The sequence below is a fragment of the Tamandua tetradactyla genome, unplaced genomic scaffold (genome assembly GCF_023851605.1).
Source record: "Tamandua tetradactyla isolate mTamTet1 unplaced genomic scaffold, mTamTet1.pri scaffold_73_ctg1, whole genome shotgun sequence".
Taxonomy (NCBI): Eukaryota; Metazoa; Chordata; class Mammalia; order Pilosa; family Myrmecophagidae; genus Tamandua; species Tamandua tetradactyla.
In genome coordinates, this window is record NW_027518403.1 from 745,123 (window position 1) to 765,563 (window position 20,441).

General features: G+C 40.0%; 1 protein-coding gene and 1 pseudogene across 1 annotated transcript in view; both read left to right on the top strand.

Annotated features, from left to right (window-relative positions):
• LOC143673271 (tripartite motif-containing protein 60-like) overlaps nucleotides 1-20,441 on the top strand; it is a 337,056-nt gene that overhangs the window by 137,693 nt on the left and 178,922 nt on the right. The gene's annotated exons all lie outside the window — the stretch shown is intronic.
• On the top strand, nucleotides 2,148-5,127 carry LOC143673283 (ribosomal protein S6 kinase alpha-3 pseudogene; annotated as a pseudogene).

Consider the following 20,441-nt stretch of genomic DNA (forward strand, 5'->3'; position numbering starts at 1 on the left):
TCCACCTCCAGAGATTTCTACGGTACCAAATAGAGCCAGTGCAAGAATATAGAGAGATTCCATGCTCATTTTCTTTTCTCTGCTATTTAGTTCCAGTTCTGGGTGAGTATAAAGTAATAAATTGCTTGTGTAACTTTCACATTGCCATATAGTTGACTTCTCTTTTAAAAAGAAAGGAACATGTTATGAAGAAACATTTTTTTTGAATGTAAAAAGTACAGTTGTTATGTCTCACATAGAACTCTGGAAGGAATCAGAAAAAAAAATCTACTCCTAGGTAATTATCTTGTCATCCACTGCAATGATGGACCCAGTAAGCAAATATTATAAGTGAAATTAATTTTGACCTATGCATTTTATGCCAAGATGATTAATGTAGCATTTCTAAAAGAAATTGAGCTTTCTGACAATCTAGGGTTGTATTACCCTTTATGTAAAACAAGAAATTCTAAGCATTTTGTAGTCTTTGCAACTGGAAATCAAAGTTTTGGAAATGAAGAGAAGGCATGATTGAAAAAAAAACAGTCTTCTGGGAGACATCCCAAGGCAGTAATAAAAAAATAAATGGGCTTCCTAAGGGTTCAGGGACAAGGGGGAGGAAAAGGTGGAACATTTTTAGGACAGTGAACTATCCTAATGGTAGATACATGACATTATGCATTGGTCAATACCCATAGAACTGTACAACACAAAGAGGGAACCCGAATATAAACTATGGGCTTCAACAAATAATAATATATCAATATTGGCTCATCAACTACAACAAATGCACCACAATAATGCAAGATGTGAATAACAGGAGAAACTGCATGAGGTGGGGTTGGAAGAGGGCGGTCTATGGGAGCTCTGTATACTTTCTGAACAATTTTTTGTTAACCTAGAACTTCTCTAACAAAACAGTCTACTAAAAATTAATTAATTAATCAATGGATTTAAAAGTACAGAGATGTGTCTAGCTTTACCAACCGAATCTTTAAACACCTTTGGGGGTGGGGAGTCTGAATGTCTTACACTAACAGAGACCCCACACTTACAGTAACACAGCAGAGATGCTTGACTTGCCATTAACAATGGGATGTGAAGACTATATTAAAATGCCTTTGAATCACTCAAGTGTCTACTGAGTGCATACTCTGTCCCTAGGTACTGGAACCCTCGTGAAGCTGACAGTGTGAGAAAGACAAGCAAGAGAAACAACCCGAGGTTATCGGTGATAAAAATCAAGGAGAGCTCAGACGTATTGAGGAAGGCCACACAAAGTTCAAGACCATGTTCACACAAAAATGGACATGATATCTTGGTAGAAGTCAGTGATCCCTTTATTATCAAGTTGCATTATGCTTTTTATGCATTAGGTAGGGAAGCTGTATTTTATTTTGGATTTTCTTAGGGGAGGAGATTTGTTTACAGGCTGATCCAACAAGGCAATATTCGCAGAAAAAGATATCAAACTCTACTTGGTTGAATTTGTACATGCTTTATACCATCTTCAGAGCCTGGGAATAATCTATAGAGACTTAAAACAAACAAACAAATAAAAAACAAGCTTCCTAATGAAAGGTCACATCAAGGTGTAACAGATTAAGTAAAAAAGTCTATTGGTCATGAAAAGAAGACATACTGTTTTTGTAGAAGTAGCTAATTGTGGAGGTCATGTCAGAGTATTAGTTGGTGGTCCTTGAGTGTGTAAATGTTTGAAATGCTCCAAGGAAAAGAATGAAGATCGAACAATGACGATGGTTCTTAAAGCCAAGCTTGGGATGCCAGATTTTGAATCCTGAAGGCTGGAGTCTTTCATGAATGCTTTTCAAATAGAATCCTGTGAACAGTTCGGGCCTAGAAGCAGATGGAGTTGAAGAAATTAAGATTCATCTTTCTCAGTGATAGACTGGAGTAAATCATACAGAAGAAGCAATCCAGTCCCCTGTGAGAGTGGCAACTTGCAACTAAAATAATTCTGATCTTGAATTTGCTACAAAAACTCCTTAAGATCCACCTGGCATCCCACCTAGTATGAATGTCCATCAGCTTTTTGGGAGATTTATTTTGTTGCTGTCACTTCAGATGATGAAAGTCAAACTATGCAGACAGTTGTGTGCATTCAGTTGCTCAGGCATTTCAGAAGAACATATTCTGTTTACTGATGGTATGAAGTCAAAGAAAATATTGGAATAGGCACCTGCCCTGTTTGCAAGTGATGGATACATAAAACCACAAACATGGAATATGCAGTGAAGATTATTGATAAAAGCCAGAGAGATCCTCAGAGAAGAAATTGAAGTTCTTCTTCCTCATGGACAGCATCCAGACATTATTACCCTAAAGGCTATGAGGATGGAACATACATACGTGTTGTAGCAGAACATAAGAAAGGGTGGGAATTGCTGGATACAATTCTTAAATGGAAAGATTTCTCTGAACAAGAAGCCGGCCGTGTCCTGTTTATTACACCAAAACTGCTGAATATCCTCCCACGTGACAAGTGGGTCACAGAGACTTGAAAGTGAGCAACATTCTTTATGTCGATGAATCTGCTAATCCAGAAGCTATTCAAAATTGTGATTTGGGGCTTGAAAACAGCAAAGAGCAGAAAATAGTCTTCTCCCAACTCTGTATTATACTGCAAATGTAGTTGCACCAGAGGTTTTTAAAAGACAAGGCTATGCTGCTGTTTGTGCTACATGGAGAAGGAATGTCCCCCCCAGATCAGTGCTCACTGGTTACACTCCAACTGCAAAGGGCCCTGGTGATTCACTGCAGGAAACATTGGCATGAATAGGCAGTGGAAAATCTTGCTCGATGCTTACACATTGGGTGACACATTGCAAAGGACCATATCAAGGAGCTTCATATGGACCGTCCTTAGAGATGAAGGCCATTCTTGGATGGCCCACTGGGACCAAGTTCCAAAGTTCCCAAGAATAGACAAGACACAGCTAGGAAAGAGGACCACAGTGGCTGCACAGGAGCCTGGAATGAGCTGCCAGTTCTGGAACCAGTAGTCTCCTCTACTGTTGCTCAGCCGAAGGTATTTTTAAAAAGCAATGTCCTGGGTGATGCAACGGTGGCTCAGCAGGTAGAATTCTTGTCTGCCATGCCAGAGACCCGGGTTCATTTCCCAGTGCCTGCCCATGTAAAAAAAATAAAGCAATGTCCACAGCTCTGTGAAGTGACCTCATGGTGTGAGCAGATAGCATAAGCTCTGGTGACACCTGCAGGAACACACCTTCCCAGCTGGTACCAAGAGTGCTGCTGCCCCCTGCTTTTCTTCTCCCTCTAAATGATGGTCAGCAGATGTGATTGTCCTAGAGCTCTGGAAACCACGATGAATCAACAAGAAGACCACCACCCAAAAACAGACTGAATAAAGTACTCTGTACCACAAAACACTATTTGTATAGGAAACATTCCATGTCCCTTCAATATTCTCTGTTGGTATCAGTAATGGGTAGTTTGTGCTAAGCACTTAGCTTAAAAGATTCGTTCCTGTTAGCACTGGGTCGTTGGTGCCATGCAGCATTTGGTACGTTTTTGTAAACAGTTCATAGCAGTACATTTCCATACTGCTATGCTTTCTTTAATGTAGACATGACTTCTTTTACTTGGAATCTAGTATTATTAATCAATCAACAATTGAATCTGTTTAAATAGTTCAAAAGAGAAAAAGGACTAAGGAGAGAGATGACAGTAAAACGGGAGTATGTGCAGTATACACAGGGCAGCTGGGACAGAGCTCGCTGAGCAAATGGCATTTGTGTAAACACTACAGGAGGTGAGGAAGCAAATACAGGCATCAGGAACTATAACGAGTAACTCAATGTGTTCACTGCAAACTCACTGTAAAATCAGATTTAAAGACAGGCTGGGAACAAATTACACAATTGAAATTGTTTGAAGGATTGAGGCTTTTTTAATTATTACTTTTGTAAAAAAATTATACCAATAAATTCTATATTAATAAGTATACTGATAATATACAGACTAATAAATATGATAGGCTAATAACACATGTACTAATAAATACACTAATAAGTTATTACTTTTGTAAAAAAATTGATCCTAATCTATTTTTAAGAGCGCCTATAAAGGAAGTCCCTTATTTAAAGCAAATGAGCATCTCTTAATTTTTACATTCAGTAAACCATATTTTACTACAGTAGATCAGACTTTTGAATAACAAGTATAAACAACATAAAATTTCCAAATAAGTAAATGTGCTGTCAAGGAAGATAAGAAAATACAAATTCCAGTACTTGAGAAATATTTGGACAAACACCGGAGTTACTCATTTCTCAGGAGTATATGTACCTATACATTAGGCTTTTGGATATATAGATGTATTGCTTACACAATATATCTGAAGGATGCTGTTCTAGTCTGCTAGCTGCCGGAATGCGACACACCATAGACGGATTGGCTTTTAATAAAAGGGGATTTATTTTGTTAGTTCTTCAGAGGAAAGGCAGCTAACTTTCCACTAAGGTTCTTTCTTACAGGGTAATCTCTGCTGGCCTTCTCTCCAGGCCCCTGGGTTCCAACAACTTTCCCCGGGGTGTCTTCTTTCTGCATCTCCAAAGGCCTGGGCTGAGCTGCAAGTGCTGAGATGAGGAATGCCAAGCTGCTTAGGCTGTGCTACCTTGTGCTCTCTCATTTAAGCACCAGCCAATTAAGTCAAACATCACTCATCACAGCAGACACACCTCCCAGCCAACTGCAGATGTAATTAACAACAGATGAGGTTCACGTACCATTGGCTTATGTCTGCAGCAACAAGACTAGGTATGCTCACCTGGCCAAGTTGACACCTGAATCTAACTAACACAGAAGCTTATGCCAATACCTTACTTTATCTAAAACTCTGCTCTGTGCAAAAATAACAGCACTGTTTCGAATTTTATTTTTTGAAACTATGCATAAAAGCAGTGCATCACTTAAAGCTTGAACTTAAGAAAAGGTGCTATTCCTTTCATATTCAAATTGCTCATTTCAATGTCCATTTACACCAGCAGTATTACACAGATATCGACTAAGAACTGACTAGCTCCAGACATATGTCAATTAAAGCATTCACCTTTGCAAAATCAAATATTAAATCACTTTCATTTATCACCCAACATTTCATTTTGCACTAACAACATTGCATTGAAAAACATATTGACTGTTCAATGTCAGTCTTTAAATTGAATTTCTGTGAAATTTCAATTTCTGTGAAAATTGGTTTTTAAATGCTAACAAAAGGGGCCTGTGCATTCCCATTTCCACAGTCTTGCCTCTGCTCTGCCACACGCCATCCTGCCTGACCCCCTTCTCTGTGATTCCTGCAGGGTCAGCTGTACTTTCTACCTGCCCACTGTGGAGTAACCTTCTTCCCACCAATTAATTCTAAAATCAATTTTAAAACAAACAAACAAACAAAAAATAAATAGATAACAGAAAGAAAGGAATATGTCTTGAAGGAAAGTGATAAATCCCATTCAGCCCTCTCCCCCCTTTCAAAAGGCTGTCAGATTAGAAGATGCTTCCAAGCTTCTGTTTGAAAACTGTTCCTAAAACTGGTTTTTCCACAGCAAATCTGTAACACAAGAAGTCTAGGATTCTGCTAAGATCATTAATTCTTCCACCTATCACGTATGCAGTATGCACACACACACACACACACACACACACACTCACTTTTCCATGAGTTATCAATTAGATTCTTTTCTAGAACAATTTGCCTCAATTCTTTGCTCCTTTCAATTACAAGTAGGATACCAGTCAAGCTCTTCCTTTATTTAGATTGTTAAAAATAGGAATAAAGGGCCAGGACTCTGCAAAATACATTCCTAAGCAAGATAACATAAATATGGGCTTACTACAAATTTATATTATCCCTCTGTTGGCACTCGATGACATTTTAGTCTTGGAGTATTTCCTTTTTATTTTCTTTACCCGTTAGCCTTATTTTTGCAATTGAAAGTAAACTCTCAAAAGCAAGAGCTTATACCTTAACATTTCTTTAGAGGCCCACAGGAGATAAACCCTCATACTAAACACATTGCAGTTTATTTTTATTTTTTTAATCTTACTGATTGCTCCCAATGACTTTTTCATAGTTGAATCACAGCACTTCCTCTCCTACTCAAAATCCACATTGTGCAGGGACAGGGCACTTTGGGTGTTAATTAAACTTGACAGTAGTTTAGTCATTTGGCAGTTGTGGGGATTAAATGCCCAACTCTTAACCACCTAACCGCCCCCACTTCCCAGTCCATAGCAGATGAACACAATGTCTGTAGACCAAGGAGAAATGGACAGCAGAATGGAGGCTGACTTCCCTTTGTGTAGCACCCACTAAGTGCTAGGTACTCTGTACAGGATTTCATTAAAACTTTACAAGCTCCTATGAGGGGAATCTTGTTACCTCGGTTTTATTGATGAGAAAACTGGGGGTCACTGAGGTTAAATGCTCTGTTCTGGTTGGCACAGCTAGTAAGAAGGAGAGGTGTCTGCTTGCCTCCAGACACCACTTTTTCCTCCAAAATCAACAAGGGTAGAAGCAACTCAACAGCACCCGACAAAGAGAACACCACACATGCAAAACGTTTCAATGCACATTATCTGAGCTGATCCTTAAAAGAACCCTGGAAGCCATGTATGGCTGGGCTTTCTCCATGGTTTTGATGAATTATCCAAGGTTAAGTGATTGGACCAAGGGTATAAGAGGTTGACTGCACCTTGAATTATTTCAGGGAAAACTGATCCGAATGAATCATTCATTGATAATAGTTGGAACTTAAAACTTTAGAGCAGTCACACATCTCAACAAAGAAGTGAGAAGCTTTTTCAAAACGCACACAAACACTCTTAGCCCTATAGCTGATTCTGATGTGTCCTCCTCTCCCTCCTTTCCCCATTCCTCCCTCTCCTCAATCCCCTTCATTAGAAGATGTGGTACTATATTAACATAAGGACCTAGATGAGAAATCTCCGAGCAGCCAGACCTAGAAAAAATCCCCTCCTGCAAACTGAATGTTTGGCATAAGTACATAAAGACAAGGTAGGAAAAACGAGTGTCTCAGTGGAGTTGATTTTAGCCTTTTATTGTCTTTGAACAATTTCACTACTCTCTAAGTTGTAGATGACTGACAGCAATGCAAAATAATTCTTGCCTACAGACAAATTATATTCCATGGTGGTTCAAATGTTGAAGATGCCAGTTTTGCTCTATTTGCATATTCCTTTCAATATTCCTGATCTATAAATGCATCAGTTCTGGGGATTCTCCTTTGAACCAACTAAGCATGTTACCAATTCCCTCTTTACTAAAGCATTGAATAAAATCTTTACTGTTTTACATTTTTAAAAATTTCCTTTAACACAGTTCTTAACAAAGTGGTGACAGATCAAGTGGGAGGCAGAGTGGCTGTGTCCCCAAGGAGACTAGGGGTCCTCAAGGGAGGTCTGGAAGCTGCAAGGCTCAAAACTCGGTTCATTGACTGCTGTGGGCACTTGTCATTTACCCAAAGCCTTCAATAGGCTGCAAGAAAACTTGAGTTGATGTTTAACATCAGCTCTCCTGAACACAGAGCTTTCTTGAGTTCTGTGCAAATGTCAGTGTTCTTTGGTTCTGTGCCAGAGAGGGGTCAGGATCATTTTATACAGCTCCCCACTGTACCCCACTGGAGGGGGTGTATGTTCTAGGTTGGGACATCTTTGGTTCCCTAGTGGCTGGGTCAGGCATCTAAGAGAAAAGGGGTTGACAGTCTGCTAACGAGGGATAAAGATAGTTTATTAGTGGTGTGGGTGGGATTAGAACATGTGGCATGTGTGTAAAACCTGAAGGTCTCTGGCACTGGAAAGGACACCCAGTAGCAAGGCATACTGAGCACCAGTTAATTTCACTTCCTGATGCTTGAATTAACTGGTTCCATGATGATGTCGAGTCACCCACTACACCCATTACGTAGGTTGTCACCTACTTGTGCTTAAAAACTTTAAATGTCTTTTTGCGTTGGCAAATATGGACTTGAGATCTGTTGTCCATAAATTAGGTCACTAAACACGTAATAAACAGCCACAATGCAGCAGGCACCATTATCCTTGAAGACGATCTTTCTTTAAGTGCAGTTGGCAAATCTTGACCAGTATCACCGCTCACTGTTCATTAGCAGTGCAGAGTCCCAGACCGTGCTCCAAGTTCTGTGAAGCAGAGGGCTCCCCTTTTTAACACACTCCCTATTTATGCATATGGATGTTTGAGAATCTCTGAAATAGAATGATTGCAGTAAGTAGCTCACATTGAACAACCAGACTATAGAATCAATGTGATGCTTTGGCTCACATGTCGGTCTGTCTAGGTGATGGTGTCCAGTTGTTTGGTCAAGGAAGCCCTGGTCTGATTATTACTGGGAGGGCGCTTCTAGATGGCTCTGCATGCACAGTCAGCTGACTGCATCTCAGTCAGTGATTAACGTGACAGCCCAAAGACAACTGCACTCAGCAATGAGGGGTCTTCTCAGTCAATCAGGAGCTCTTAAAGCCAGAACCAAGGATTTCAGAAATCAGAAAGAACTTCTGAATCTTACTTCAGGCAGCCAGCATCTCTAACCTGTGCTCCACCCTAGAGAATTCAGACTTACCAATCCCTCCCCAGTCATAGGAGCTAATTCCTATAATAAATCTCTTTTATATATATCCTGTATAATGTAATATATACTAATATATAATACAACATAAACTATACATATATATTTATATATATATATATATATATCCTGTTGGTTTTGTTTCACTGAAGAACCCTGACTAATATAATCATCAAATCAAATATAATCATCAATATAATCATCAAAAAGGAAAAGCCTTTTATCCCATTTGTACCACAGAATTATTCATATTTATATGACCTCCCTCATAGGACTGTCATAATAAGCAAATGGAATAATACATTTGAAAGTGGTTTGTTTACTATAAAAGCAAACATCAATTATAAGTTGCCTTAAATTCTGTCTGAAACATTAGAATCTATGAGTGAATGAATGAATGAATAAATCAAAGAAAAGTTATCCAGGGTCTGAAAAAATGATGGTCCATAAATATTTTTTTGATACATGAACGTCCTTACAGATTGGCTAATACAACTCTCTTGTTCTGTAAATGAAGAAACTGAGGGCTAAAATGTTAAAGTTACTTGGATTCTGACAAAACTCTTAGGTAAACCAAGAAGGAAGAGCACAGGAGCCAGGCAGTGAGAGAAACAGAGAAAAGGAAGAGAAATAAGGGCAAAGGTTACTGGGTAGTTAGGATACAACTCAGGTGGACACTCAGTTACACCAATAAGTTCAAGATGGGAAGGAATGCCTGGTACCTCCTAAACTGGGGAAAATAAAATAACACCTGCTTCCATAAATGACCAAGAACTTATGAAAAACAGGGGACAAAAGAAGCTCCCATTGAGAAAGCCTTCTTGACCAAAAGAGGGGAGAGAGATATGAGACCAAAAAGAGTCTCACTGCTGAGATATTTCAAGCAGAGTCAAGGGGTTATCCCAGAGGTTATTCTTATGTATTATATAGATAATCCTTCTTAGTTTATGGTGTATTGGAGTGGCTGTAGGAAAGTATCTGAAACTGTTGAGCTGCATTCCAGTAGCCTTGATTCTTGAAGACGATTGTATAAAGATATAACTTTTACAATGTGACTGTGTGATTGTGAAAACCTTGTATCTGATGCTCCTTTTATCCAGAGAATGGACAAATGAGTAGTAAAAAATGGATAAAACCAAATCAATAATAGGGGGGATAAGGAGAAAAATATATTGGATAGATGGAAATACTTGTGGTCAATGAGAGGTAGGGGGGTAAGGGGTATGGGATACATGAGTTCTTTCTTTTTTCTTTTTATTTCTTTTTCTCGAGTGATACAAAGGTTCTAAAAATGATCATGTGATAAATACACAACTAGGTAATGATATTGTGAGCCACTGATTGTCCACCATGTATGGACTGTATGTGTATGAAGACTTGTCAATAAAATATTTTTTAAAAATCAGGATTTTCTGATTGGTGAATGGAAACTAAATACTCCAACATATCATAATAAAAGTGATCAAAGCTTTCATTAATCTGTAGTCCAGTTTTCTAAACTGCCTCCATGGTGGCCCACACTGTGAACTGCATAGCCAACCCAAGGGGTCAATGCCCACACATCCCCTCTTCTTATCAAGGAGCCCAGCTTACAATGACAAAGCACTGGCTCATTTATGGCCTGATTTGAATGTCTCTATTTTGTATATGCCTCAATATTGTCAGCCTGATAAGGAGAATGCTTGATTTCTGCATCTCCCATGGATAAAAGAAAGCAGAAAAGCTAAAAGACACCATTTCAAAATTAATCATAAATATTAATGAAGTTGGCAGTTCTGGAAGGACAATCAACAATTTTGGTTTCTCCTGGGCAATTTGTAATTCTTGTGATACAGCAAATTAAGCAAATAATGACAGTAATTGTCCAAAGCTAATGTTTCCTGTTGGGTCTTGAGAAGACTGGGGGAAGGACAGACTGATTCTAAAATTTCTATAAAGGAGATAAACACTTAGACTTCAAACCTGCCCAGAATCAATACACATTGTCTATGCTTGCTGTCTGGTGGATGTTAGAAAACAACTAAAAAAAAGATATGTAAGGTTCTAACCTTCAGACCCTGGTGCCAGGACTTAAACCGAAGTCTTCCCAGAGATGCTCACATGAAATCTACAGATAAATGTTATAAAATAAATGGGGGAAGTGGGAATGGAGGAACCACAGCAGCAACCCATTCAATGGCAATGAGGGTGGAGTGGGGTGGGACTAGTGTTTTACCCTTTAAATGTTTCTAGGACCTTTCAGTCCAAATGTGGAGTAAAGCTTTTGGCTTTAATAGGAATTTAATAGGAATTTGTTGTAATACAGTGCTCAGATGACCCCAATAATTCATTCAACAAATATTTATTTCTTATAGCAAAAGCAGTGAACAAAACACAATGCCTTCGTCACAGAGCCTCCAAGCTAGGCAGGGAGGCAGATAATAGAGAAGTACATGTATAGTGTATTCCACAGGGAGAAGTAGAGGGAAGAAGGATAGAGAGTGAGTGGAGTTGAACTTTAGGAGGAGTGGTCAAGGTGGGCCTTTCTGAAGAGGTGACATTTGGGCAGGTACTTGACTGAAATGAGGAAGCAAGCTCAGTGGGAGAAGGGCATCCAAGATGGCGAGAACAACAAACACAAGGGGCCGAGAGAGGGATGTGTTTGGTGCATGTGAAGACCAGAAAGGAAGGTGTAGAATGCATCAAGAGGTAGAACCTCAACAGGTAGAACCAAAGGCTCTCTAGGGCCTGATCATGCAGCACATCTACCCCAGGTGAGTTCAAGATATTTTTCTAAATAGTCCTGAAAAAGCCATTTAGGATTTGAGCAGGACTACAATGTGATCTGATTAAATGAGGGGAAAGATCACTCTGGCTGTGAGCTGAGAAATAAATGTTTGGAGGGAGTTAGGAGGTCAGTGCAGACCCCAGCTGAGTGATGGTGGTGACTCTGGCCAGAGCCCTTAGTTATGAAGGTGGTGAGAAAGGGTTCTCTTTGGAGCATATGTCTAAGATAGAGTCAGCAGGATTTGCAGATGGGTTAGATGCGGGGCATAGGAGAAAATGAGCAGTCAAGGATTATTCCCCCACAACTAGATGAATGATGGGGCCATTTACCAAGAAGGGGAGTTCTGCTTGGGACATGTCACATTTAATAATGAGTGTGATAGATTGAATTATGCATGCCAGGGACAGGCATGTTCTTAATCATAATCCACACTCCCATGGGCATGAATGTATTCATAAATAGGATCTTTTGAGGATTATTTTTAGTTAAAGTATGACCAACTGGATCAGTATGGGCCTTAATCCGTGTTATTGAAGGCTGTACACAGAGAAGAAATCAGGAGCCAAAAGTGAGAGAAGGCCAGAGAGGTGCCAGGAGCTGGAAATCAAGGAAACCAGAAGAACAAAATCATGGAGTGAGAAACTGCCATGTGACTAGGAGGCAGAGATGCAAGCCAAAGAACCCCAAGAATTCTAACCTCCCAAACCATGAGCTAACAAATGCTCCTGATTTAAGCCAATCCATTGTAAAGTATTTATTACAGCAGTCATGGCAAATGAAGACAATGAGATACCCAATGAGTTCTGCATGTTCACAGGCAAACATGAAGGTAAATAAAATTTTTTACTACGGACTCCACAGCAGTGAAAATTTGAATCTAATGAAAAAGCTTTGACACTATTATATCTGCCACATGCTCAATTTGCTTTAGAGCACCAGTTTTCCCAGAAACCATCCATCTTTAGTATTTCTTTGGTCAACAAAAAGTGACATGCTCTTTTGAATTTTCTCTGGAAAATTTGAAATATATATGGTCTCCTGATTAATTATTTACACAGTATCTATTTTTTACGTGACCCTGTGCCTCCAGGAACTGATAAAATAACAAATGAAGAGATGAAATAACAGCTGGTAGTGCTGAGAAAACAAAAAGGGAGGAAATTATTAAAAGTAAACAAATGCAATTTTCCAAGAAGAACATGATCAAATCATTAGCCACAAATTAGGCAATGAAATCCAGCATTATTTGTGGTTCTGAGATTTTGCAGCGTGGAATTAATATCCTGCCTAGGATTATTAACATGCAGGAAGCCTCAATCAAATAAATGAGGGTGCTCAATGTGTGAAAAAAAATGGCAATTGCAAGATGATTCCAGGGACCGGTTATAAAGACACTTCAGGTTATATCCTAGAGTTATGAACAGCCAGTTTAATCTCCTAAAATTTTCATATTTGTCTCTGTAGATTAATTCAATTGATACTTCTGTTTAGAACTATAGTCCTTGTGATAAGGTAGTCAAGGGGTCAAGTGTCTCAGGATCCAATCACAGCTCTGATTTTTGACAAGTCATTTGACCTCCATGGGTCTCAGTTTCCTAACTTGAAAGCAAAAGACTCAGCAGGGACAGTTCGAATCTTCTCTGGTTCTTTCCTCTGGTCATGATCATCCCACATGCAAAACACTGACAAATCCTCATATTCACACCACTGTCTCTGCTAAGATGAGAAAGAGCCATCCACTTTTTAAAACCTGCAGGGGGAGGGGTCAAATGTTAAACCTCATTTGTAATGAAAGAAATGCAAATTAAAACTGGAAGTTACTGAGGAGTCAAAGCATAGCAGCCTTCGAGGAAATGACCAAACCAACTGGTGATTCCAATGACAGTCAGCTCCTCAGTCAATGATGGAAGAAAAAGAACTCCCTTTGAGCCTTATCTGCTCTTCCCCTAAATAGCTGGGGACTTGACAAGTCACTGAACTTTTTTTGGCCTCCATTTTCTCATTTGAAACGTGAGTGGCTTGAACTCCATGAAACATTTTACATCTCCGTGCTAAAAAGATCAACCCTGTGGTGGACTGAATTCTGTACTCCAGTTTGGATGAGTTCTTGGTTCTGGTCCCCATTCTGGTGGGTGTGGACCCTGTTGTAAATAAGATGTCTTTGGACACTACCTCAGTTGAGGTGTGGCCCACCTGAGTCAGGTGGGGCTTTATCCAGGTTAACAGGAGTCCTCTATAGGCAGAGTGAAAGTTGGATGGAGAAAGAAGCCACAGGGAGCAGCCAGAAGCTGGAAGTCAGTGGAACCCATAGGAAAAAGAAGCCACCACCATGTGCACTGCCATGTGCCAGAAAAGCCAAGGAAACCCAAAGACTGCCGACACCAGGAGGAAAAAAGCCTTCCGGCCTCTGAAACCTGTCATTAGGGCAATGATCGTAGCAACTGGGAAACTAAAACCAACCCCTGGAGCACCAGTCCCTGAGTATGGCTGCTTCAGCCATACTTCTTTGTATCATAAAAATATTCCAACTTTTGCATATTGTTTGAGGTCATACTAGCTGTCTGCAGGATTGACAGCAACTGTCCATCATTAAATCAATCCCTCATTCCACTGCCCCAAACAGAGTCATCCGTTCGCATATGCAAGCAGCTCACCTGACCCATCCCTGTACCTACCCTGCAGCATGACAGCCTGTCTCTGCAAGGTGCAGCCTTCCGCCTCCCACCCCCAGGCCTGCGGGAGTGGATATGTATACAGTCAGTTCTCAGTATTCACACACTCCCTATTTGTGATTTTTCTTACTCGGTAAAATTTATTTGTAACCCCCAAAATCAACACTCTCAGCACTTTCTGTCATTTGCAAATATGCACAGAGTGGCAAAAACATTTACGTCGCCCGACACCCACATTTCCAGCTGGAGTTGAATGAGAGAACAAGACTACGCTCTGCCTTCTTGCTTCAGCTCACACTGAAAACAAGTGTCCTTTCTGTGCTATGTTTTTTGTGCTTTTTGGTTGGTGATTTCACTGTTTAAATGGCCCCCCCAAGGGTGGTGCTGAAGTGCTGTCTACTTTGTCTAAGCATTAGGAACTTGTTTATTAAATAAGCTTAAGCTAAGGCATGAGTTATAATGCTATTGGCTATGAGTTCAATGTTAATGAATCAACAGTATATTAAATCAGTGTCTTTAACAGAAACACAGAAAACAAGGTTATGTATTGATTGGCTGATGAAAGTATTCTGACCAGAGACCCACGGGAACTCCAAGGAGCGATGGCTCAGTATTCGCTAATTCAGCGTTTGCGACACCTTTATATAACCTAACTACCACAAATAAGAATACTTACACACACTTTGTTTTTACAAAAAATGGAATTATGGATTATGGTGTAATTTTTTTGAAACAACACACGCAGACATCTTCCCAGAGCAGTAACGACAGCGCTAAACCATCTTTGAGTGACTGTCTGGGACTCTATTCTATGGCTCACCTAATTTATTAACCCAGTCTCTTAATAATGGTACTAACATTTTTGCTTACAAGGTAGATAATCACCTTCTGAATTAGGTAGGGACTATTTCATTTATGTATAAGAAAATTAAGGCTGAGAAAAGTTTAATGATTTATGAAAAGTCATGAAGCTAGTAAGTAGGGCGACAGAATTTGAGCATCGGACTGTTCTAGTTTGCTAACTGCCAGAATGCAATATACCAGAAACAGAATGGCTTTTAAAATGGGGAATTCAATAAGTTACAAGTTTACAGTTCTAAGGCTGAGAAAATGTCCCAGTTGAAACAAGTCCATAGCCATGTCCAATTTAAGGCATCCGGGGAAAGATACCTTGGTTCAAGAAGGCCGATGATGTTCAATGTTTCTCTCTCAGCTGGAAGGGCACATGGCGAACATGGTGGTGTCTGCTGGCTTTCTCGTGGCTCTACCAAAAGGGACTCTCTCCAAAATGTTTCCTCTTTCAAAGTATTCCAGCAAGCAACTCCACCTTCAGTGGGTGGTGACACACCTCCATGGAAATCATCTAATCAAAAGCCACCATCCACAATTGGGAGGGTCACATTTGGCCTCACCCAGCAATATTGAATGAGGATCAAAAGGCATGGCTTTTCTGGGGTCTACCACAGATTCAAACCAGCACACAGACTCTCCTCTTAGCCCAGGTCTCTTCCATTGTATCCCTATCTCTCATTAACCAGGTGGAAATAAACACCCAATACTCTCCTTCAGGCTGAACAGGAAACTGCACAAGCTGTAGCAGAGGAAAACAACCCTTAGGCTTTGCAAAACAAATCTCCTTCTTTAAAATTCATGAACAGTGGGGTGTATCCTTAGAGCAGAGTTAATAAGAGGGTTTTTAAAAACTCGTAAATTTGACAACATTATTAATAAGTCAATGTCTTTCACTAATAGTGTCCTAATAGACAGCTTTTAGAAGAAAAGGGGGGACCCCAACTGGGAGATAAGGAGCCCAGCACTCCCAGAGGACAGAGGTGGCTAAAAAATCAGAGATGTGAAGAACAGAGGAGGGCCGCTTGGTGAAACTAACAGGACTGGACAGATGGAGGCATTCACAGCCAGGACAAAGGAACATGACTGAAGGACTGGTCATGAAAAGTTGGAAGCACTCTGTAGGCCCAGAAGGCAATAGAAACCAGTTGAGGGAATTTCCCAAAGTAGAGCTCCTGGGATGATGGCAGTTCAGTCAACTACCGACAGAGAAATTTCTCAAGCTACAACAACTGGCTGCCGTGTTCTGATCACCTATATCGTGCCAGGCACTGAGCACAGCTACTTGGTTTTCAGTGCCATCCAGCATCCCCCACCCTGCCCACTCCAGTTTAATGGGGGAGGCAGTCTGGTTTCACAATGCATTAGTAACTCACTGACAGCAGTTGTACTATTGGTCAGTGGTAGGACACTTTCTTCCACTCCTTGCTACAAGGCTGTTTTAGTTTCCTGACTGCTAAAACAAATGCCATATGTTGGGTTGGCTGAACAACAGGAATTTATTGGCTCATGGTTTCCTCCTGGGGTCGGCATCTTCTGACTAGCTGGCAACCATTGGGGTTCCTTGGCTTTTCTGTCATCTGGCAATGCACATGGCGGCATCTTCTCCTTTCTCTTCCAGGTTCTATTGACTTCCAACTTCTGGCTGCTCCCTGCAGCTTCTCTCCCTCTGTCTGAATTTTATTCTGTTTGTAAAGGCTTCCAGTAATCCAGATTACAACCCAACCTGATTCAGTTGGGTCATACATCAACTGAAGTAATATCTTCAGGAGATCCTATTTATAATGGGTCCACACCCACAGGACCAGGGACTGGGTCTGAACGTGACATCTGTGGGGAATATGGGCCAATCCCCCAAAAAAGACATTGCTTCTTCTGGAGCTACATGCTTAGCAGGACATATAATCCATACTCAGACAGCACCTTGATCCCAGGAGGTATTTTTTAAAATATGTGAACATGGAATTACCATATGACCCAACAAATCCCATTTCCAGGTATATAGCCAAAAGAAATGAAAGCAGAGACTCAAACAGATCCTTGTACACCAGTGGTCCTAGAGTTATTATTCTAAGAGCCAAAAGGTGGAAGCAACCTCAGTGTCTATCAACAAATGAATGGATAAGCAAAATGTGGTGCAGATACACAATGGAATACTATTTGGCCATAAGAATGAAGTTCTGACACATGTTACAAATGAATGAACCTGAAAACATTATGCAGAAGGAAATGAGCCAGACATAATTGTATGATTCTACTTATATGAACATACCTAACAAGCAAATTCACAGGGAAGAAGAGTACATTAGAGGCTACGAGGGGCTGGAGGTGGGGAAATGGGGAGTCATTGCTTAATGGGTGCAGAGTTTCTGTTAGGGATGATGAAAAGCTTTTGGTAACAGATATTGGTGAAAGGAGTACAATGTGGTGAGAGTAATTAACACCACTGAATTGCAGACTTAAAAAATGGTTCAAGTGGCAAGTTTTCTGTTATCTATGTGTTACCACAATAAAATACACAAAGAGCTAACATGGTCTGCTGGCCACAGATCTAATCTTTTTACTTTGCTTAGTACTAATTTATTTATCCAGCAAATATTTACTGAGAGCCTCATAGGCACCAGCAACCAAGCAGGGCCTCGGGAACACAAATAAGAATAAGACGTGGTCGTAGAGTTCAAATCATTTAAAATCCAATGGGAGAAACAGGCATGAAGATGATAATGTAAAACAGTGACTGGTCATCTTTAAAGAAGCAGATACAACTGTGCAGTACAGTTTTTAGGAAAAGCTCAGTTCATTCTGACAGCGAGGAAAGGTTTCACAAAGAAAATAATATTTGATCAAGGTCTTGAAGACAAACAGGAATTCAATAATCAGAAACTGGTGGGAGACTATTTTATATGAAGGAGGAAAAAAGTCTGCTAAGAACGGCATGCATGCATTCATACTTGTAAATACCATGGCTTCTTAGAGATGCCAGAGTTGTCCTTGTGTGTGAACCAACCGTGGCAGCAAGGCCCATACAGAAGATGGGTTCTATACTGACTTTCACATATTTTGGAAAAGCACTGTACTGATGGGGCCAGCCTCTTTGTCCAGTTAGAGTCAGCCTGTACCCCAAACACCACCACTTGCCACGAAAACAATTAGGTGTGGAACGGGCCACGGTGGCTCAGTAGGCAAGAATGCTTGCCTGCCATGCCAGAGGACCTGGGTTCGATTCCTGGTGCCTGCCCATGTAAAAAAAGAAACAATTAGATGTGGGAGCCACAGAAAAATTCTATTACCTCTACCAGAAAAACATAAAAAGTATGAGTTCTTCCTGGTCATATGTCATTGTATATTGTTCATTAGTGGACATAGTTTTTCCTTTCTTTTCCATCTCCCTCACCTCCCACCCTGAGTTTTCCTGTCTATTTCAGAGGAGACACTATCTTCTATTTAAATTTCACAGTGTCTCTTTTTAAAGCCCATGATAAATCTTTACAAGCACCCGACAAAGTATTATTGTTCTTCTGAATCACTTTTCCCATTTATTCTTATAGTTTATCTATTTTACCATCGTTCTTCTTTTCTCAGGTTGTCTATTTTATTTACTTTGGTATTTGGAATTCTAAATCTTAGATCTTGAGGGCCGGATGTGCAGGATTTTGTCTTTTGGTTTAATCCTTCTCGTGCTTTACAAGGACCATGCTCAGGGCATTGTACAAATGTCAGTGACAAGCTCCTTCCCCCTCAAAAGGAAATGAGGCCCAGGCAAATTCCTTTTCTGTAAATAGACACAATAGATATTTTTAGTAAAAATATCAAACCATTTCTAAACTCTTCCCTCTCCCAAAGCAATCTTGGCCATATTTTAAAAGACTGTTCACTTAGGGAATTCTCAAGTTTCTCATGCTTTGGCACAGCTGAAAATTTTAAGTCAATACTTGAGTAGACAGAGTGTATCATGTCTGAGAAGTAATGAAAGATAGCTTGTTGCTTTAGCCAGTAGCGCTATTTTCAGAAATCATTGCAGAAAAAGAGAGCTTTACAGGAAGATAAAAACAGAAAAGAGCATCCATCCATATAGGTAGGGAACAGAAAAATAAGGAAAAAACATTTTAAAGAACAATCCCATGAAATGATATATGAAGTCGCAAACTATAATTGCAGGTGCCAAAATCAAGCAAATGCTTCATTTCTCAAAGTATCATAAGTCTCTGCATATTTGCAAAAAGCCTATTCTTTCTGTATTTAAGATGCTCCTTTGCAGTGCCTCAAGGGGATCTCAGTATTGTTCTGCATCTACAGTCAGAAATTAAAGTTCATTAGATGTAAAATTAGCTTCCTTGCATATCTGCTCAAGGAACTATGAGAGCTGTGCCAAAGCATGAGAAACTTGAGAATTCCCTAATTGAACAGTCTTTTAAAATATGGCCAAGATTGCTTTGGGAGAGGGAAGAGTTTAGAAATGGTTTGATGTAGATAAACCATTAATAGACCTCATTAAGAAGATGCTGATAAAATACCCTACAAATTTTCATTTTCCTATAAGACAAACCAAGTGATCACACAGCAGGGAAGGCTGGAGAAAAATTTCTTTCAACAAGTTGGACCTATCAAGGTGCATGATTCTGCCATGAGAAGCTTCATTCCTCTTCATCCTGTCCCACTGGAAACCATGGTCAGTGCAGACATTTGTGTCTTTGGGCCAGGTGCATCCAGATAAAATAGGAAGGGTCAAAAAAAAAAAAGAAGAGGAAGAAGTTGGGGTAAGGACCAGATTCAGAGTCCAGAGTCTTCAGGGAAAGGTTATAGAGATGGAGGGGCTGATGCTGATGCTGATGCTGGTAAATGTGGGCTGGGCCAGTGGCAAATCAGGAAAGCAAAATACTGATCATGCTGTATTTTGACAACTGTTAGCAGGGTTAATCCATGAGATGTTACCATTCCACAAATCCCCTTTCCTAAGTCAGAAACCATGTCTCGCGCCCTTCGGTATCCCCGACAGTTCCTCATATGATGCCTCCTACATATTCAATACGTACTTGTTGACTTGTTTCTATTATTCACAAAACTTCAGATTGCAATCTCCTTTGGCAACTCATTCAGATCCTCCCATGTGACACAGGTAGGCAATTTTCTCTAAAGGTAAACATTTACTTCAATTTTAATCTTTCTTCAAGGTCTTTTGATTTCTTTTCCCTCTGTGAAATGTCTTGACAGTGGTTTACCACTATCCTTATAGTTCCCCTGTATATTCTGCCTCTAAATTGAATAATCCCTGTTTTCCAATCACTCAATCATTTTCCTAGACCTCAATATAAAGGGAAGTCCCAGGCAAGGAGAAAATAGCTGCCTTTTTTGGTTTTCATTAATTTCGAATTGAGAACTATGCTTCAGTAGTATTATACATAATTCAAGTTGTACTTTCCAAATATGTGCAGTTTGAAAATTTTGACCTTTTAAAATCCCTTTTGTGTTGGTTTGATTTTAACTCTTTCAATAATGAGTGAAGCTCTTCATAGGGAGCATAAAACT